The sequence below is a fragment of the Poromitra crassiceps genome, assembly GCF_964638095.1.
Source record: "Poromitra crassiceps genome assembly, chromosome: 19".
NCBI lineage: Eukaryota > Metazoa > Chordata > Actinopteri > Beryciformes > Melamphaidae > Poromitra > Poromitra crassiceps.
In genome coordinates, this window is record NC_139646.1 from 9,176,380 (window position 1) to 9,198,888 (window position 22,509).

Sequence of the window (22,509 nt, forward strand, 5' to 3'; positions counted from 1 at the left end):
GTGTCAGCTCTGATGACGCTCGGGGTTGACAAGTCCCCAAAGTTTCTCAGCATAGCTGTGACATCCTGTGTCTGTGGGGAATTTGTCACGGGTGATTGCCTTAGCGGCCGCACTAAGAGACATCGCTGCCCTCCCCTATTGCCGCCCCAAAGCTTCCTTTGATGCAAATAGTCACTGAGCACTTGAAGGAAATCCATTTCTCGCTCGCAGGCCCCATACTGACACATCTCTCGAAGAGACTTGTTCTTCCCACGAGAGGCTCAGCTCAGTGGGAAGAGAGGAATACTACAGAGACAGACATAACCTTCTTCCTCTGCACAGCTTTTCTGCAGCCAGAGGATCATGTCAACATAAACTATTACAGCTTTTATCTGATTTTTATTTATGTATTTATGTATTTATGTATTTATGTATGTACAGTATTTATTTATTTATTTATTATACCAGAGTGTATACAAATATATGCATACATCACTGTTAACTAGGGTTCAACTGAAAAGGCTCTTCTCATTTAAAACCTCATAATCCTTCTGAAAATAATCTCTAAATAGTGTCTGCAGTTGATGAATGATGATGATGATGATTTACCCTGAAAATGTGGTCCTACAAGATCATGCAAGTGTTTGAAAAAGCTGTTACTCTGAAGCATTTGAGCTTTGAATCAAACATCAACAACAATAACAATGATTTAGCCCACCAATGTATTATGGGAAATGTGGCAGCCAAAGTCTCAAAGATGCAGTGTTCTCCACATTTCTGATCGACACAGAGAATTAAATCAATTAAAATCAATCAGTATTAGTCCCGGTAGTTAAGTTTCTGTTGTTACCTCTGCCAAGGGAGGTTATGTTTTCAGTGTTGTCTTTCTGTCTGTCTGTGTTTGTCAGCAGGATTACGGAAAAACGACTGACCCGAGACTTCGTGTAGCAATAGCACGAACCTTGGCGGAGGTCTGCACTCTCCGGGTGCCCTTCTACTGTAGTTGTTGTTATCATCTGTTGAACATGGCTATTTATGGCTTATTTGAGAAGAAATTTAAAATCCCCACATGCAGGATTTCATAATTACTATTATTTGTTAAAAACTCATTCAGATTATATTTTCAATCCCAGCCTCTTGTAATTGGAGAACATTAAAATGTAATTGAAATGAGTCCTCTAGTCTGTGGGGGCCTTTTCACAGTTTTAATCATAACAAAAAATCTCTGGCATTTTCTAAGCCTTACAGCCTGATTGTGTGTGGGTGAGGATACGTGTAGTAGATGCATTAATTATGACCTCCTGAGGCCTTGTCTGGTTGATCTCCATCTGTGGCCTCGCTGTGACACCTGCCGGGCCCTCCGGCAGGTGTCACAGGTGTGGCAGTAACTGCCATGAGCCATTTCTACCTGGGACCTACTGTAACTGCCAATTTGTCCTGTACAGCGTAAATTGAGTTCCCCCCCTCACTCATTAGACAGGCAGTGTTGCTCTTGCTACACCTCTATGCTGGATGTATCGCACTTCACACATTGTGCTGTGTTTTTTTCAGTGGTGTGCACTGTGCAGCATGACTCACTGTGCTGTTAGAAGTGGACGGCTTAATGGAGCTATGTTAGAAGCTGAGAAAAGCAACCAAGCTGATTTTGCTGTGGAATTAAGGGTACCTTTCATGTGTGGTGGTGTTTGCTATGCTGGTTAAGTTTGCGTTCCCAAGTAATCCGACTATTGGCCATTACAGTTAAGGTCTTATTCGTGTTTAGCTGTTTACATGAACCTTGCCAGCGGTGTATCCCTATGTTGTGATGAGTAACCAAAATATTCCTGTCCATAAAACAGTCTGCCAGGGTAAAATAAAAAATAAAAACGTGAAAAACTTAGCAGTTTGACTTAGCAGTAGGTTACTTCTAATACAGGGTAAAGGAACTATGATCCAAATAGTAATATCGTAATACAAAGTTTGCACAGCACAGCATATTTATCAACAGTAAGATGTTTGTGGCACAGTAACCCATTTTTTTTTCAGAGTTAGCAATGCATCTTACCTGTGTTATTCATAATCAGTAGGCTATGCGTTTAACCGGGTTATTCTAACGGTTAGAACCCATTTATGATGTTATAATGCATGCATTGACCAAGAATCAGGACAAGAATAGAATTCCCCGTGCGTACGGAGAGACTCCGGGTTCTGAGAACTAACTCACTTACAAAGTTCTCAACTATTTGGGACCCGTTCCTTTGTCTGTTCTAAAAATTAAAAAAATATATATATTGGGGGGGGGGGGGGGGGGGGGGATAATAGAATTCCCCGTGCATGTTTACATAGTCACTGAACACCAAGAAACACACACCAAAACAGCACTAAAACTTAAATTTTGCTGTTTTCAATGCAGAGCTGACAAATCCAAGGTTTTATTTGTTAAGAGAAAACTCAAACAAAAAGGTATGTTTACAATCAAAGAATTCTACAAAGGGATTACAGAAATGTTACATTTTGTAATTAAATCTTACATTTGGTCACTTGCCTAACCCTATTGTTCTAGTATTGGAAACGCTTTGAAATGACACGTGACTGCTGTGTTAGTATGTCATTATATCCAGCTAATACACAATGGACTTGCACGTATGTACCCACAGGTACACTGTGCCAATGAAACTAATATCAATATCATGCTTTACTAGATAAAACAAACTAGTGCAGAAGGTCCGCATCCAGTAGTCAAAGACATGTTGAAACAGTACAGTGAATATTAAATTAGGGTAATATTAATGCTGGTTTTCCTGTGCAGCCAAAAACGTACAGATACATCTGGCTGCAAGACTACAGAATCTTGTTCTTCCTTCCTCCCCCTCACACATGATCCGCCGTTGTCTTTTGGTGTGCTCGTGTTGGTGCAGCTATTGTGGGCAGAGCATGAATCTCTGTTTGCCGAAGGATTAGAAATTAAGAGCTCCAATAATGCAGATGCACGCACCTCTGCATTGGTCAATTACTGAGTGCAGTACAGCAAAGACAAAAAAGCTATAGTGGTGCGATCGTTCTAGTTCCATTGGGAGCAGCTATGGATTTCAGCTTCCTCGGTCATTTGCAATCATCTCAGTGACGGCTTAAGACTCAAAACCTCCCAACCCCGCTATTTTTGCATTGTTTTCTATAAGCTATAGTTTTGCTTGGTTATTATGAAGACGTAAAATGCACTGTTTATGCATAAAACAATAAACCTTTATTTTCACAATAACTGCTCCCTGCTCATAAAAGCCCCTTTGGATGCCCTTGAGTTTCATCAGCAGTACCTTTGACTGCTTCACTGGTTTAAGGACATGGGGATCACGCAAATTAAATGCATTCATGTGGTAAGACAACGGCTGACACCATTTCATTTCAGGGAGGTTGCTAATGCCACCTTTTAGGACCCATGTTCCATTTCAGAGCGCCGTCTGCGCTCCTGGGAGGTACTGTCACCTCCTCTTCTCTGTTTTGCTGAACAGGCGTCTCCCCAGGTAGAACGTAACTAGAGCCCGACCGATATATCGGTTCGCCGATATTATCGGCCGATATTGGCCGATAACCGATATATCGGTATCGGCCAATATGTTGGCCGATATTGCCGATATTTTTTTATTTCGTATTTTTTAAGTTATAGACAGCATGGTGTGTATATTTGATATTTTTTCTTAACTATTTGTTCTATTTCTTGTGTTTTTGTATTTCTAGTTATTTATAATTATTAAATTCCCAGTTAAGTTTACTGTTTCATTGCATTGATGTCATTTTGGACAATAAAGTTTATTGATAAGCTGTAAAATATCCTGCCTACATTACATATTTCAATTCCTCCTTGCAAATATCACATTAGAATCAGTTCAGATTAATGGCTTCCAATAAACCGGTGTAGTATCGATCAATTCTACAGTAAATGTAATTGATGAAACTGAATGACATCCATCATGTCAAAGGGTGGACCACACTGACTGGCTGCTATCGACCCAACTGAATATCAGCATGCCAATACATCTCTATAAATGGTTTCAACTTGACAACATAAACATTCTAAATTGCCCCTAGCTAACTTCCTGTTGCAGTGTGAGGCTAATACAATATCTCAATTCATGTCAACTCATATCTTTGTCAAGTGTTTGATATTTGAGGGATCATTGCAAAAAATTGTGTAATATAATGTGCATATATAATATAAGAATATCGGCCGATATGTCGATATCGGAATTTTTTTACTCCCTAATATCGGTATCGGCATCGGCCTCAAAAATCCAGTATCGGTCGGGCTTTAAACGTAACACCTCTGAAATGTAATTAACCATCGAGAGGGAATGTTACACTGCGCGTGAGTCCTCTGCAGTCAGCTCCATCGTATAAATGGATACGATTGCAGATCCTGAAGGTCTGGCACAAACCCATTTTACAGTACAGTATCATATACAGACAAATAGGTAAGTATACAGTGTAGCAACATGACCACCCAGCTTTTAGATCTTTTTCATATCCAATTGAAATCAAAAGTCAGACAGTTTTTTTCTTTTCTTTCTTTCTTTCTTTCTTTCTTTCTTTCTTTCTTTCTTTCTTTCTTTCTTTCTTTTTTTTTTGGGGGGGGGGGGGGGGGGTTTAGGCTTTTGCACACAAAGTATTTTTCGTCCAAAATGTAAAATAAATATGACCTCTTGTTGTGTCACTCACGTTTACACACACTGACGTTTACACACACTGACGTTTACACACACTGACGTTTACACACACCGACTCCGAAGCTTCCGTCCGTCATTCGGAACAAGTTAGATTTTCTGTGTTTGAGCAGAGAGGCAGCCAGACAGACGCCGGTGCTGCAGCACCCGGCCACGCCGCACCACAGCCTCCTTGGTGACTCTGACGAGGTGGAGGTGGAGGTGAGTACGGAGCCCCTGTCTGGTGAGATACGGCTGCCATTCCCCGACCTGCTGCCATCTGCCTTCTCCAGTCCACATCACCGCTGCTGCAGATCAGCCCCTGCTGCCTGTCACCTGTCATGTTGTATGTGGATATCCAGGAGAGGACGAATATTTGTCTCGTATTGCAAATAGAACGACGGACATAATAATAAACCGCTGAGAGATGAGAGATTCGAAAACGCTTTTGAAAAAACTGACTGTGTGTGCAAAGACCTTTACTCCACTGTTTCTACGTATACTCCTTCCTTATCAATGGAAGCAGCTGAAGTCAACGTTGTGTCTCACATACAGTATGATTATGTGGCACTCCTCACTAGCAGGGATAAGCTTAGAGAGCAGATGTAGCTCATGAGCTAGCTTTCAGATTTACCTAACGAGAGGAAACTTTCAGATTTACCTAATGAGAGGAAGCCTTAGCCAAGCTTATGTCCAATCAAAGCATTCAGAATTCATGAACTAAGCACTTTTCTTTTTTTTTACAAATGCTCCAGCATTTTGGACTGGGTCAAAGCCGAACATCATCCCAGTTTGCATTGCAAATAATCACAGTTTAACGGTAGTACTGACAGATTCTTGAACAGGTGCAACCTCAATAGCTCTGCAATGTTGGGTACCATAATAACACTAATGTACCGTGAACGCGATGGCAGGCTGAGAGAAAAGAAAAAAGAATGAAAAAAGAGGTTTTCATTATGATTTAATGGCTCCCAACTGGTGAGGCCATCAGCGCAGGTGTAAGTGGGTGATGAGACTCTCAGACGCAGGCTCTTTCTTGGCTTAGCTTGAGCTAAAGCGAAATACGAAACCAGAAAATAAGCTATCAGGATGAGGCATGTTTTCACTCAGTACATACTTCAGAGAACATGCTGTTAGAAACCACTCTGCACAGCTGACAGTGCTATAATGGCATTCCAGGAGCATGTGTGCCATATTGATAGATTGGATTAGCCATCTAAATGCGGGAAAATATTTTTGTTTGTTTGGCTTTCGCAGATTTGTATTCATTACTCCTTGGGATGGCCATCTATTCCATTTTGATTGCAGTCTCAAATGAACACAAAACATAAATGGACACATAAATGTACCGAGGCAATTTAACTGACAATGAAATTGGACTAAAAGTCCAATTTGACACAGGACTTTGCAGCACTCATATAGGCCCATCACAATGTTCCATCTTTCAACAGAAACAACAACACTACACTAATAAGAAGCCGCAGCCCATGCTCTATCATGCTCCTCATGTTTTCTCATGCAGAGCAAACAAAGGATAGCAGTTCTCCCACCAACAACTATTTCAATGTAGAGCTCAGGAAAATATACTTTCTCTCTTGCTGAAAATGTAACAGTGGTGATTTTGATTATAATGTTTAACATTGTGGGTAGGGAGCAAAAGCGAGCATCCATTATTTTTCATGGGTCAAAACCCACTTCAACTGCTATGGTCCGAACGCTAAAACCTTCTATTTTTATGTTTTGCCTTACAACACTTTTGATTCACTCCGACATCCCGTGTTATGGTATTTAAGAGTATTTAGGAAGGACTCTCTCCTCTGCATCCAAGAGTGAAGTTCATGACCCAAAAGAATTGTTGCTGGAATTGCTCAAAATCTCAAATTGGAAGCTGTTTGTTCTAGTTGAAACAGTGTATCGATTTCCGTACTCCTTCAGAGGTCAATTAGACTGGGACACTTGACCATTCCACAACTCTTCCGTTATGAGACCAGCTGATGGGAACATACTGTATGTTGCAACACAAAAACATAGCAATCCTTGCTTTATTAGGGTTGGAATAAAGGTCAGTTAATTTGTTTCATAGTGTTTTTCTTCTTGTTTCCCTTCTTCCTCTCTACACTCTCTGAATGCTGAGGACCAGACCACTGCAGGCTTGATGGAGGCTTCCTCTTCACTGAAAGAGCTGTGCTGCCAGCAGACACTTGGCACATTTGTCATTGCAGTAGATGTAAAGAGAGAACACACTAGAGCAACAATTTCTGGTTGCACAAAGATCATTTCAGACCAATTGGTTCTTAAGAGCCATTTCTGTACTCCTTTGCTTCGACACCTGCATTGTGTTTTTGTTTATCTGCCCTTATTTTATTATTATTATTATTATTATTATTATTATTATTATTATTATTATTATTATTATTATTATTATATCTGCCCTTGATTGTATAGTCTCGTTTGCAATTGGAGGGTGAACCTTTTAATATCATCGTTAAATTCGTGAAAGGTTGTGGAACGAACCATAGATGTTCTCCCACCAACTTTGGTTCCACTTTCGCTGTGAAGCTCACTGGAGAGTGAGGACGAAACGGAGGACCTTGTGGCACAACAACAAAATTCCTCATAGATTATAGTATATTTTCACTAAATATTATTTTACCTTGGCGAAGCTTATTTCATCAATACATGTAGATGTTTTTCCCCAACCATATTTAAGCTTTTAAAGGTTGAATAAAAAAATACACTTGAGTTAGGTTGTCAAAATGTGACGAGCAACAGCTTCAAATTAAAGTCATTAGTTATTTGATTATTTGTAACGACACCGTGGCAAAGTTCCCATCCAGCAGGAAGTATTTATAGTCTGACCTACGGTGTAAACCCAACATCCAAACAATCCTCTAACCAACCACAAGCATTTCTAACGGATGTATCTTTACATTCTGAGCATACTTGTGCCGCATACCTTAGGGCACTGCTGGTTGTAATGGAAAAGCTCCACTTGCAGTCGAGGAGGAGTCCCTTGCAGAGGTTTAGGTTCATTTTCATGCTATTACCATATTTATTATTATTTATGTGTTTGCTTCTTATTCTTCTGTACCCACGGTGTCCATTATGCATTATTGTATTTCATTCTTCCTGTTATGCAAAAGCTCTATTATGAAATAGATTTGTCTCTGAACTCATGTCTGAGTGAACGCAACGTGGGCACTTGGGAAGTAGCGGACAATAGCTTATGGAGAGAAAAGGATTTCAAACATCTGTGGAAACCAGAGCTACTGTATGTGTGGGTACGGGCAGTGTGCCTGTATGAAATACACCCGGTCCCTTAAAAGCATGTACACACGCATGCACACATATTGTACACCACACACACACACACACACACACACACACACACACACACACACACACACACACACACACACACACACACACACACACACACACACACACACACACACACACACACACACACACACACGTAAACTGAGAACCATGTGCTGAGTTAAAGACAGTAGCAGCCCCAGAGTCTGTACTGAGGTCAACTCTATTTCAGGAGCAGACAGTCAGACTCCTGGAGGAGTCAGGCAGAGGAAGTGACAGACTCACACAGAGGAGAAGAAAGAAGGAGACACGATAAGAGAAAGAGGAGAGCAGGGTTACTCTCAACTCTCGCCTCCCACACATCCACACACGACCAATCTGCCACTGAGTCATTGGAAAGGGATTTTCTCCTTCTTTGAAGTCTGGCATCCGCACTGTCATAGTACACACACACACACACACACACACATACTGTAGGCCTATGTACAGATCTGCAATTGTTTTGCTGGGGGTCAGTGTTCCCGTGAGTCGGTCTGGAGGGAACATATCAAGACAACAAGCGCATTGGAGGCACGGTGGTGCTCATTACAGCTATATGCTTACTGTAGACTTCATGGCCTGAACATTACTAAATGACCGACTATATGACCTTTGACAATATTTGATTATTGTATAGGGTACATAATGCTCATTTTGTCCAAATCCATGGGTTTTTACAAACATGCCCTAGTGGACTAAAGATATAACTGCGCTGTGCACAACGTAAAAATACTTGGCTGTGAGATATCCTAATCATACTTAAACAAATCAAGGAAACTGCAATGGCTTCAACAATTAGCCCTGCACACTCGCCCAATGGCCCAATATGGATAATCCACCAATAAAACCTCCCAATATGAGTTCCATTTAAAAAATAAAACATAAATACAAAGATCAACATATTTACAAAAATATATACAAAACACAATTGGACACAGACTTGAATATTTTCAGTCTGTTTAAAATAAATTGGCGTTGGGGCATACATAGAGACAGTCCGCATGTCTGGGAACACCCACAAAATGTTAAACGGCTGGCGCGCGAGTGGGGTAAAACCGCCGATATATCTCATGGGCTGACTCACCAAAAGACGGTGCTGCGGCTCTAAACTACATGTTTGGCGGTTCTAGAGCAGAACACAAGACGTCTGCTCAGATGTGCGTTTACTGCGGTGGTTAAATCCCCGATCGTGTCTGCCTGGGCTGGGCTATCAGCTAAATTCTAACTTTGCTCAATGGATAGAACGGGGGAATTTACCCCACCCTGACCCCGCCGCCAGGCTAACCCAGCGTCTATTGTGGGCGTTCCTAGAGCCTGTATGGGCGTTCCTAGACATGCGGACTGTCTCTATCAGGTTCTCAAGCAGGCCATTCCACTATTTGTGTGTCCCATGCATCCAGCTGTGCAAGGCATCCTCTAATACAGGGGCACTCAATTAAAATTCAAAGAGGTCCAGTTAGAGAAAATTTCCTCAGGCAAAGGTCCGGAACATTGTAACGTGGCTTACGCTATGATTCAGTGCCATTGAACTCAATGATTGAAGTAGCCTAATGGTACAATGTCTGTATGTAGTCAACAACTGACTGTTAAATCAAAATAAACATCAACAATGCTTATTTACAGTTTTCATATTTAACTGGATTAATTATACATAACTAGCCTACTATAATAAATAAATTCTCTTTTCTCATTTCAAGTAAAATAATGCATTTAAAAATAACATACAACAGAGTGCTTTGGAAAAATGTGCATCTTAAAATGAAGTGCTTAAATTTAAGAGAAATAAGTTTCCCCTTTTCTTCACTCCATTTCACATTTAACACTCTCAGCCAACAAACAATCTATCTATCTATCTATCTGTCTGTCTGTCTGTCTGTCTGTCTGTCTGTCTGTCTGTCTGTCGATCAACCTCGCATGCTGTTGCGTTGGGCAGTGAGTGTGCCCTGGTGTGTGTATGTGTGTTTGCTCATGTGTGGCGCTTCCATAGACCGGTCAGGATCGCACCGCACTTCACACGAGACATACTGGTTTTTAATCTGCCCGTAAGAACAATGAATGGACATGTAAGAGTGGTTTCTTTTGAGCACACCATGTGAAATTACTATCTCAGTATCTCTCGCCTTGCGTCGCCTCCCCTCCGTCCGTGTGTCTCGCAGCACCACTCGAAGCAAAAGAGAGAAACGATTCGCTTATTTGATTGGCCGAGTAGCATCACGTGTGATGATTTACAGCGCGTGCATTGGTCTGTGAGCTTCCTGGCAGATAAACCAGTAGTACCGTAAATACTATAAAAGCATGTGCTGGTTAAAATAGAAACGCTCCGTGAAAATGTAAGTTATCAATGATTTGTAGGTTATAGGGCTCGGTCCGGATAGGAAGGTGTCTCGGTCCGGATGCGGACCGGAGTCCGGACTTTGAGGATCGCCGCTCTAATACAAATGTGAAGTCTGTCTGTGAGTGAGTGAGCAGAAATGGTGTTTGGCCACAGCTATGCCATTTTACATGCGATCACGCTGAATCTGTCAGGAAGTGTAAAGACCACCCTTGCGAGTGACCTAAGGGAGCCAGAATTTTTAATTAGGTAATTAGGGCTGATTAATGGCCGAATGTGTGATGCTGTGCAATGGCTGCGCAGCCCGATACACTGCACGGGTATTCCAGTCAATATGCATGTACAGTACTGTAGGTCCATTAATCAAAGAAAATCAAAATTAAATTCAGAAACTACAGTAAAGACTTTATTCTATAAGTTCTAGTATCACATTAGCATGACAAGTGTATTTCATCACCTCAAGTGTACTATCAGTGTGGTCATTTAACCTCTTAAGAGTAAAGATTTTATTTTTGTTGCTGTCCTCTTCTTTTAATTCAAATATTTAAATTTATATTCCAAAGGGATGCTAACTGCGTGCATCACAACTGTAGCTGTCCATGTCCAGATGGATTACAACACTCCTCTCCTCTCCTCTCCTCTCCTCTCATCTCCTCTCCTCTCCTAATTCTCTTCTCTTCTCTCCAGTACAATGCAGAAAGTCTTCACCTCAAGTGTGGACTGTATGTTATTTTCTGTAACAGATGCAATCAGCAGCATTGTGACTGTCAGAAATGCAGTGTTTGAACTGTATCGGTATGGGTTTAACTGTATCTGTATTCTGTACTTCAATGAATCATGCAGATTGACATGAAAATTTAGGTACTGCATAGTCTCGCTGGCCAGCCTCCTCTCCCTTCCGTCCGATGAGTCTGGCGCCGCAGGTCTCCATAGTGGGATTGCGATGGGCGGCACTTAGCAGCAGTGCCCTTGGAAAACAGTTTCAAACAATCCAACTTGCCGTTTTCAGTGTGTAGCAATGAGCGATAATGCCTCTTTTTTCGGACTCGTGAGGTGTCGGACTCGTGAGGTATCGGACTCGTGCCATGGCACCCAATGAGCTAGCGTGTAGGTTTCTGCCGTTAACTTGCTAGCTAGTTAGCATTGTTGTTTTCACTGAGGCAGCAGGGCACTATTTACAGCGACACACAGGGAGGAGGGAGCGGAAGCCGCCCTGATTGACATCTTCGGAGCCAATGACAGAGTTTGTAATAAGCCGGGAGCGGACATCCGGCTGCCACCGAAACAGTCGCTCAAATGGGAGAGCAGAGTAGAGCAGAGGAGGGTTTATCCCAGTTATGGAGACCTGCGGCGCCAGACTCCTCGGACGGAAGGGGGGAGGAGGCTGGCTAGCGAGACTAGGTACGGCACAATGTTGGTTTCTGGCCCCCCTCGTCCATTCTCTTCCCCTCTCAGTCATTAGTGACCCAATGACCCTCTAGCTACTAGCCTCCTAACCATTATAAGCTCTGTTTCATGCCAGGTGCTCTGCGGGTTATTGCACATGACAGCGAATTATGCATGAGCATGAAGCTACTGAGTGTGGGTGGTGGAAAAGCTTTGCCCTCCTCTCTGTGAAGTATGCTAGATATCTATGGAAATGAATGCATGGACATGGAGCTAGATCAGGAGAGAGCCCTTTTTTCAACAAACAGACATCAGTGGCTCGCACCACTGATGCTCTTATGATCTGATTCATCATTACTCTCTGTAATCAAACCTATGTCCCCCCCCCCCCCCCCCCGTCTCCACACTCATTTGCATTCTGTTGTTTTGCACTTTGCTGCAGATCAATGTGGCATTTACTTCCTAATGGAGCTCTGTAATTAAGACGGAAGAATCATCACTCCTATTGACACACTTTCTGTTATCTTTGTTGTTCAGATAAATGCCCACTGTCTATAACTGATACTTAGGCCTGGTTGTTTATTTGTATTCCTGCCAATGCAGCACAAAAATCACAAGATCCTGGGTCAAACCATCTATTTTTGAATATGATGTAAGGTGAGGATGGACGTGGGTTATTAAAGATAGATAGTCATTTAATAAATGTGCTGTATGACATTATTTCCATCTCCAAACTAAATAAAGTAGCCTTGATAATGAGCGTAGAGAAGGGCTGTATCATCCCTATGAGGACTGGGAGTGATGGCTTCTCCCCAATATGTCCTGGCCTCTGCCAGCAGCCCAGTGTGCCACTGGAGTGTGTGCTGGAGCAAGAACAAGACACCCTCAGGTCACTGTACAAGCGCGCATGCACACACACACACACACACACAAACGTGCACACACACACACACACGCACACACGCGCGGGCGCGCGCAAACACATAAAAACATGTTTTTGTTATCCGGAATCAACTGTATTAGTAAAATCTGAGCAATGCCATGCCCTTCACACTGTTAGACATGAATGAAGACTGTATGCCACTTAACCTCCTCCAAGATGAAAAAGACTTTGAAAACACATCTCCTCTCAAGCCATCAATAACGAAGGAGGTAAGAATCTCTCTCAAGTTTTTTATTTTATATGGAATTCATCCTGAAATACAGTGGAAATAATTAACACTGCGGTATGTAGGATTTCTACATTGGAATTTGATTTGAATTGAGCAAATGAATCATCATGTCGGGAGGACATTTTTGAGTGAGACTACTATTGCTCTGCTGTATGCTTTTTAAAATAAATTTCCGAGCCTCAAGCATCAGAGAAATAAGGCAAACTCTGAAGCCCCAGGGCACAGCCTCCCATATCTCCCTACCACAATGTTAGCTGAGATGAGGACATTGAGCTCATATTTTTATAAATTATTTTCATATGATTGACTTATTACGGTAGTCACTCGAGCTGTAGGGCAATAGAAGTGGGTCAGAGGAAGGGTGTGGGTGTGTGTGTGTCTGTGTGTGTGTGTAGGTGTGTGTGTGTGTGTGTGTGTGTGTGTGCGTGCGTGCGTGCGTGCGTGCGTGCGTGCGTGCGTGCGTGCGTGCGTGCGTGCGTGCGTGCGTGTGCGTGTGTGTGCGTGTGTGCGCGCGGGCGTGTGCATGTGTATATTGCTGTACTTCCATCTTTTTGAGAGCGCAGCTGGAGTGGGCATTTTTGCAAAGTGGGGTCATTTGGTGTGGTCCGGCTAGGATTATGGATTATTATGGGATGGAGATCAGAACACACCTAAATGCTGAGATCTTTACTGTTCTCTTGTTTGGTGCAGATTAGAAATCTCCCCGCCATATCAGAGAAGAGAGAGTGCCTTATTGCTGGTGTGTGTGTGTGTGTGTGTGTGTGTGTGTGTGTGTGTGTGTGTGTGTGTGTGTGTGTGTGTGTGTGTGTGTGTGTGTGTGTGTGTGTGTGTGTGTGTGTGTGTGTGAGGAAGAGGGAAAGCCTTGAGGTATACAGCAGTAAAGTGCATGAGCCTACGCAGACTGCCACATAGGCCTACATACTGTAAAAAAAAGAAAAGAAAAGATATTGAGGATAAGTTAACTGTGGAGACGTATACCGTAGCTAATTCACTCCACTAATTAAGAATTGTTGAGTGAAATCTTGTCTCTCTTTGACACAAGTTCAACTCGATTTACTGTTAACTTTTTTTTCATATTTTTTTCTTTCACCCAAGGGAAGTACAAAGCACTGTCACTCTCTCTGCTGGGATTTTGGATGGCTGCCATCTAGTGTGAAGTTTATGACATTCCTTCCTCATTTTAACTAACAGCCAAAGATGATTGCTGTCACATATTCGACATAACCATAAAGACAGGAAAAAACACAACTTCCACTCCAGCTGCCTGATCCAGTGGCAACTGTCTTTTTTTGTCATGTTGTGTGCAGCAGTGTATTGCAGTCAAATAGACCAAGAGGGATTATAATCCAAGCCTGTCTTCATCTAGTCATTAGCGTGTCTGGCACTGTGTAAACAAGTATACAGCAGCAGCAGCAGCAGCAGCAGCAGCAGCAGGCAACAGACAGAATCTGGTTCAAATGAGTGTAAAAGCCATGCCAGGCCAGGGTCCCAGTGTGCTGCAGACAGAGGGATCCTCATGCCAAACCTTTGCTGTGTCTGTGATCGCTTGGAATAAGTCCTTGCAGAATCCGCTCCTCTTTTTTGTCAAAACAGCTGCTGCAAAATTACCAATTTTGGGGAGCTGGACTTTACTTTCATTCTCGAGCCAAGCTCAACATGGGCGGCGCATTACACGCTCCAAAGTGATTGGATGGTAACTATGCAGATTTTGGCTTTATTAGCCTGTGATTACAGCGCTAATCTTGGACGGGCTCAGCAAGCCAAGTGGTTTATAGGTATCACAGTTATCTCTGACTCGCTGGCTCAGTGGTGTAGTGTAAGCAATAACAATCAACACGTTCTCACTCCCAATTCATCCTATATGGCCGCTTTGTCACGCTCATGTCAACGTGCGTTGAAGGTAACAGGCGCAGCAGCTAGGGGGCGCGGCAGCTAGGGGGCGCTTAATCTATGGAACGCAGATGTGAGTTATAGTCATTGGAATGCCTTCTGAGGGCAACATTCAATATCATTGGTTCTCGCGCACGTCTAATCAGTAAAAGCGAGAGGCGGGTTCATTGGAATTATGCATTCATGAACACAGCCATATTGCATCAAGTCCGTTCCCATTGAGAAGGGCTGAGCAGCAGATACCTGTCAGGTAAAACTTTTCAAACTGTTTGTTTAATCAGAATAAGATGGTAAACAGTTCAAAATGTCTCTAAGCTATAACGCTAGCTAACTTAATTTAGGTAATGTTAGCTACTAGCATAGCTAGCTAGATCGTCTGCTATGTTGAAACTAGCTTTTCAGCTTAAATGTGCAACTTCTCTGCCTTGAATTGCAGTTTTTCAAGCTAGCAAGGCTCCACAACTCCAAATACAAATACAAGCAGATTATACTATATACATGCAACAACAGAACGTTGCTGTTCCCAGGGCAGTTTTCCTGCACCCAGAGGGTCCAGAAACAATGTTGCTCTCAGAGCAGATTATACTATATACATGCAACAACAGTAATTTGCTGTTCCCAGGGCACTTTTCCAACCACCCAGAGGGTCGAGAAACAATGCTGCTCTCAGAGCAGATTACTGCATGCAACAACAGTAATTTGCTGTTCCCAGGGCACTTTTCCAACCACCCAGAGGGTCGAGAAACAATGCTGCTCTCAGAGCAGATTACTGCATGCAACAACAGTAATTTGCTGTTCCCAGGGCACTTTTCCTGCTCCCAGAGGGTCCAGAAACAATGTTGCTCTCAGAGCAGATTATACTATATACATGCAACAACAGTAATTTGCTGTTCCCAGGGCACTTTTCCAACCACCCAGAGGGTCGAGAAACAATGCTGCTCTCAGAGCAGATTACTGCATGCAACAACAGTAATTTGCTGTTCCCAGGGCACTTTTCCAACCACCCAGAGGGTCGAGAAACAATGCTGCTCTCAGAGCAGATTACTGCATGCAACAACAGTAATTTGCTGTTCCCAGGGCACTTTTCCTGCTCCCAGAGGGTCCAGAAACAATGTTGCTCTCAGAGCAGATTATACTATATACATGCAACAACAGTAATTTGCTGTTCCCAGGGCACTTTTCCTGCTCCCAGAGGGTCCAGAAACAATGTTGCTCTCAGAGCAGATTATACTATATACATGCAACAACAGTAATTTGCTGTTCCCAGGGCACTTTTCCAACCACCCAGAGGGTCGAGAAACAATGTTGCTCTCAGAGCAGATTACTGCATGCAACAACAGTAATTTGCTGTTCCCAGGGCACTTTTCCAACCACCCAGAGGGTCGAGAAACAATGCTGCTCTCAGAGCAGATTACTACATGCAACAACAGTAATTTGCTGTTCCCAGGGCACTTTTCCTGCTCCCAGAGGGTCCAGAAACAATGCAGCTCTCAGAGCAGATTATAATCATACTAATAATTATACTATATAGTATAATCTGGGTGACATCATCAGTGATTTGTGATGCATATCGAGACATTATCAGTGACATCATCAGTGTGCAACAATGTTGTGCCCATGGCGCATCTTCTCCAGTCTCCACCCTAGAAATCGAGCGTGGCCGGTCGCGAGGCGGTGGGCGGGCGGTGTTAGTCACGTTTTGTGTCACGAAGTGAGACAAAATCACCAACAAGAAAAGCCCTTTCCCACCCAGAGTGATTCTAATCCCCACTCCCCAGCTGACGCCCAAATTGAGACGTTGTTTTGCTTTCTTTCTTTAATCTCAAGTAGAGGCAGGTCTGCCAGAAATCTGGGGGCTTAGTTCCCCTTTAAATTGTGCCAAAGATATTTTTCTGGCAAGATATCTGCACTTTCACTCAAGTGTGGCTTTCAGGTACTTCATCCACCACTGGTCCCACTGACGCACTGACAGATGGCAGATGAGTATGGCGTGCATTTCAAACATTGTCAAAATGTAACATCAGCTTCAAAACCATCATTATCAGCGGCACCAGCATCTTCGGCTGTAGACTTCTTAGGAGGAAAAGTTGGAAGAAGCTTCCCTAATCCCCATTAGGTGAACGCACGTATCAGCGAGCTGTTTAGTAGTCCTGGACTGGCCCACAGAGCAGAGGGCAGGGAGGGTCACAACCTTTGTCTTGTTAATCTGGCCAAGAACGCTGACACAGCATAGTCCAATGAGTCCAGAGAGAGTGATTTAGACACTCGCTGCCTATGACCTTACTCAAACACTGACTTATCAAATTGCATACAGAGAATATTATAATATGTAATTATAATGCAGGAGATTGATAATGTTGGCACTGCTATTTTAACTTCCTATCATTCAATAGTATTCTTCCAAAAATTAGGTTTTATTGTTGTTGGTTTCACATACAAGGGTGCAATACAGTGAGTGAGGTGGTATGACGTTTATGATTTCAGGTAATCACAATTTTATAGGTACGTATGTAATATCTTGATCCCCCACAAATGTGGACAAGGACACCGGCTAATCTTTTGACTCTGTTTGTGGACCAACTGTGCTGAATTCAACCAATTCTTCCTCAATAAACAGCAGAAGAAAGACAGATGGAGTGCTTTCATCCAGTCAGCAAATCATGTTGGGCAAGATTGATGCTCTCTCTCTCCCCCTCTCTCTCCCTCTTTCTCTCTCTTCCCCCTCCTCTCTCTCTCTCTCTCTCTCTCACACACACACACTCACACATTCCCTCTCACCATCTCTGTAGTATAGTTGTAACTTGTATGTGTGCTCATGTGGTCAGCAGACTTTCTAATTGGCAATCTTGTGAGAACTGTGCCACTTTAGTCTTGCCGTCCTCCATTACACGATCAACCGCAAAGTCAAAAATGGACATATTGACAAACTAAAATATATTGTGAGAGACAGATTGTGATTGCCAGGTTTTGTACATTTTTGGAGTTATGGATGAGGTTGTCACTATACTGTGGACCATTTAATAGTCGTTTTCCTGCATGCGGTCATCCCTATGTTCCCACAGCCCTATGTTCCCACTGCCCTATGTTCCCCCATTTCTAAGAAATGTTCCTCCCGGCAAGATTAGGCCCTATGCCCGTCTGTGTGTCCTCATATCCTGGGGACAGCTTGTTCAGTTGACTTCACACTTGGCGGGTTTCTTGCATGAGACCCGAAGAAGTCCAGTGTGTGATTTTGTGCAATTTAGACACTTTTTTGAGGGACAGTGCATTCTAATGAGATGTAACGAGACTGGGCAGGACAGACATACTGTACAGTACATACCGTACGGACAATCCCAAAACATAATGCCTCCGCCCTCCTCCGGCCACGGCTATCGCTGGCGGAGTAGGATAATGTTTCTAACCTTTTTTTCCTCATCTCTGAAAATGCTTGAAAAACAGGTGAAAATCTTTATTTTATTATTAAACAGAGGGCTGGGGGAATATAGGGCTGTGCGAACATCGGGTTGTAGGAATATAGGGCTGTGGGAACATAGGGTTGTAGGAATATAGGGCTGTGGGAACTAGGGATGCAACGGTATGAGTTTTTGACGGTATGATAACCTTGGACAAAAATACCACGGTTTCACGGTATCGCGGACCATTTGTGTTTTTACAATAGCCGAAATATTCCCATACAGCCGACGTCGTCTTTTTAGATGGGGGAAAGTTCAGGGGGGTCCTTGCTGATACTGTGGGGAAGGTATGACGGCAAATTTTAGTGGTTTTGATACCGTGACGTTTTCAAACCGCGGTATACCTTCAAACGGTATACCGCTGCATCCCTAGTGGGAACATAGGGTTGTAGGAATATAGGGCTGTGGGAACAATGGGTTGTAGGAATATAGGGCTGTGGGAACAATGGGTTGTAGGAACATAGGGTTGTGGGAACAATGGGTTGTGGGAATATAGGGCTGTGGGAACATAGGGCTGTGGGAACATAGACACGCTCCTGTTTTCCTGGTCAAGACAATGTGGTTAAGAAGAATCAATGCAATTAACACATTGACTGCCAGCCGTTTTTTTCTTGCTGTAGGTAGCTTCTGCCAAGCCGTTTTTTTGAGGATTGTGGCTCATTTTACAAGCGCCGAGGATTATTTTCTGCTTGGAGTTTGTGAACATACAATATCTCAAAAGTACTAATAGAATGTGTACTTTCTCTGTCTAAAAGAGTTAGTTTGTAGAGTTAGTAGTTATGTAAGCATTATCAGTTGAATACAGCATGGTTTTAGCATCAGAACAAATATTCAGAGATAAACGGCTTTTTGTGAAATTCGATAGAGCTGTCACTTTAACCATTCATTTTTGGCTCTCTCTCTCTCTCTCTCTCCCTCCCCCTCTCGCTCTCTCTCTCTCTCTCTCTCTCCCTTCCCCTCGCTCTCCCTCCCTCTCTCTCTCTCTCTCTCTCTCTCTCCCTCCCTCTCGCTCTCCCTCCCTCTCTCTCTCTCTCCCTCCCTCTCGGGAGGGAGACGCACTAGGTTTAATCCTAGTGAGAGGGGGAGAGGGAGAGAGAGAGAGAGAGAGAGAGAGGGAGGGAGGGAGAGAGAGAGAGCGAGAGAGAGAGAGAGAGAGAGAGGGAGAGAGCGAGAGGCAGAGTTCAACTCCTCCCTCTTCTTGGGTGCAGCGGCCGTCACAGTCTCAGTGCTTTTGCTGCTCTCCTGTGCCTGTCTGCAGGCTGCTGTTTGAGGAAGTCGGCATGGACTCGCTCGCTTCTTGGGAGTTTTGGTTGAGAGAAGCTTTTGCGATTCTGGTCATATTTATGCTGCGTGTTTCAAAGTGTGTTCCACCTGTAATGTATTATGTAAATTTGCAATCCCGCATCGCCAGCAATCAGCGTGAAAACGAGAGCGTTTTCCCCCAACCATTTTCATGAGAATGTAATACTGTAAAATCGCCTCGCCATTTCCTTGGAATGGCTTGCTCCCTTTTTCTTTGATTTCGCTCGTCTGGGGGAGCACTGTCAACACTTAGTGGGTCGGTAAAATAGATTATACACATTCAATACCTCCAATAATTGTACAGGAGACGTAAAAGGGATTGATCAACGCCCCACCGTCAAAAAAAAAAAAACGATTTTTTTGACGTATCCATACGTCCTTGGCAGTGAAGCGCTGGATTTTTTTTGACGTATGCATACGTCGCTGGCAGTTAACGTGTTAACACTCTCTGTAACCTGTTGTAAAAGCACAGATGAAGCAATGCTGACAAACTACTCAGCTTGAAAATTCAAAGATGTCCCTCCAGAAATGGAAACGGTTTGTTTATAAATTAGTGGAAGTGCCTGTGGATCTTATCTTTCATCTTCGTTTCTATCTCAAATTCTATACTATACAGTCCACTCAGTGTTGTAGCATGGCACAGTCAGTAATTGGTGTAAAATCCTTCATGTCCCAGTGTATTTTAGTGACAGCTTGTCAATGATCCCTGAGGCTGACTCCTTTTGCTGCAGGCGTTTATAATCCATACGAGTCTTCTATAGACACAAGTTTGGCGGAGAATTCTGTTCGGGTCAACTCTCCCGGAGTCAGTATAGTGCACCTACAGTATTTTTCTGGTGAATATACAAGCCTCAGCAGTCCAGAGAGCGCAGGAGACAGAGCAGCGTAACATCACCAGAACAGGTAGTCTGAGACAGCAGCAGCGAGACAAATCCAACTACGGTACATCAAACATGGCTGCCACTTCAGCCAGACAAATCTAACTACATCAAACATGGCTGCCACTTCATCCTTTCATCTAAACGTTAGCAGGGCATCTGGATTACAGTGGTGGATTTGTTGTCATTTTCTACATGCTGCATGGACAACCTCCCAACAATTAAACCCGCATTTTACTTACATTAACACCAATTATTAGTGACAGTCTGATCCAATTGGGAGGTGTGTGTGTGTGTGTGTGTGTGTGTGTGTGTGCGTGTGCGTGTGCGTGTGCGTGTGTGTGTGTGTGTGTGAGTGTGCACGCGTACGCACGTGTGCATGCATGAGTGTGTGCGTTGGTGTGTGTGTACACCAGATGGCAGCAGTCTTATGAGGATAGACATACATAAAGGATATGGGGTCATGGCTTAAAGGGAAAATGTGGGACTAGTAATCTTTAGACATAATTGCAGTGGAATGATGAACACCAATTGTATTATTACTCATGTTGAACCGGGTGCTTTGACTGACCCCTGCAGGTCAAACTATACTTGGAGCAGCAGCAAAGCTTTCCTGTTTGGTATGTAGCAAATGCAATACGCTATCATTGTGAAAGCACTCACTTCCAAATATGAACACACTTCAGAGCAGAACAAGTCACATGAATGCTGCAATTTAACACAGTAAAAGCCGACTCTTTCCCTGAGGGAGACCATTAGCAGGAACACAATCCTCCGTTTCATCTCAGACGAATATCCAGTTAATCTCATTCTTGTCTTCTTAATTTCTCGTCCTCTCTTTTACTATTGCTTAATTCACATTCTGAGCAGTGTGGAGCCGTTTGCTGGCCGGCTTTCTAGTCAAAACCATAGTATGGATCGAGGTTTTTGACTGACTTTGTACTCTTTCCCAGATAAGGGACTTCAGGAGGTCATGGGCAGGTTGAGACCAACACTGTTTATTGAAGTAAACCCTCGTTGACTTACATCCGTCAGTACAGCGCTTCAAACCCATGGTAAAAACCCCTAAGGGAGTTACAACATGGGGGCATTTTATTAAACAACAGGCGTAACACAACACCACCGAATCTGTGTTTTAATTCAACCTTTTCATTAAGGTCAAGTACAATTCATTGACTCATAAGTGCAATCAAAGATGTTATGATCAGTTGTTGTTGGGTATGAATCACTCGGCAATGGCCTGCATCAGGTGCAGTCATCCTGAACATGTAGATCATGAGGTCAGCCTTGATAACCTCACATAATCCTATGCAGCAACAACCACCACTAAGATTTGTATCTGATCTTTCTATCTGGTCTTGTGTGAGAGGATACAAATTTAGGTGAACCAGCTTTGCATGGAATCGGGGGTTATACTTGATTTAGAATAATCTTTGTGCAGACTTGCCACCAGATCTTTGATCTAAATCTCTGCAGAGAGAGATTGCCAGTATAGTCGGTGGCAGAGGTTGCCAACACAGCATAAACTCCAAAGTAAAAGAAAAAAACAACACTGTGAAGAAGTGCAAATGATATCGGTGCCACGCTGGGCAAAGCACCAGTGCTCAATTCCCCCCAGCTTTGGAGAAATAGATAAAGCCAGTGAAAAAGGCTTTGTGTCAAGCTCTGTTAATCCATGGCTGTGCTTAAGAGCTGCCTGTTAAATCATCTGTGAGTGTACAGTACAGTAAGGTAGCTTAGTGCTGATGTTGCACCTCATTCCACGGATGGCAAAACACTGAACCACCCCAAGAGAAGCTTGCACTCAATTCCAACTCTGAGTCTCTACAGTATATGAACTTTAAAATTCTGCTGCTCTAATCTGAGCCGCGGATCGAGCCTCGCTGCCTCACGCATGATTTCCTACAATTTCCTGAATGACAACAGATGTAGCTTATATGATTAATGGGGGCAGGTTTACAGCTGATTGTTGTTTGAATGTTGTGTTCAATTAGTGTGTCATCAAAGCGTAAACAGGACTGATGAAGGCACTGCCTGATTCCACGGCTTGGCTTTGATGTTGTTTACAGTGCTCAATCTGTT

The 22,509-nt window shown here is 43.2% G+C and overlaps 1 pseudogene across 1 annotated transcript in view; it reads left to right on the top strand.

Annotated features, from left to right (window-relative positions):
• The first annotated feature begins 2,589 nt into the window (after positions 1–2,589).
• Positions 2,590–22,509, top strand: part of LOC310793874 (signal recognition particle receptor subunit beta pseudogene) — a 46,344-nt pseudogene continuing 26,424 nt past the window's right edge. Inside the window, exons 1-2 of the transcript in view lie at positions 2,590–2,615; positions 4,790–4,877. The product of the transcript in view is annotated as a signal recognition particle receptor subunit beta pseudogene (transcript). The remainder of the gene's footprint in view (positions 2,616–4,789; positions 4,878–22,509) is intronic.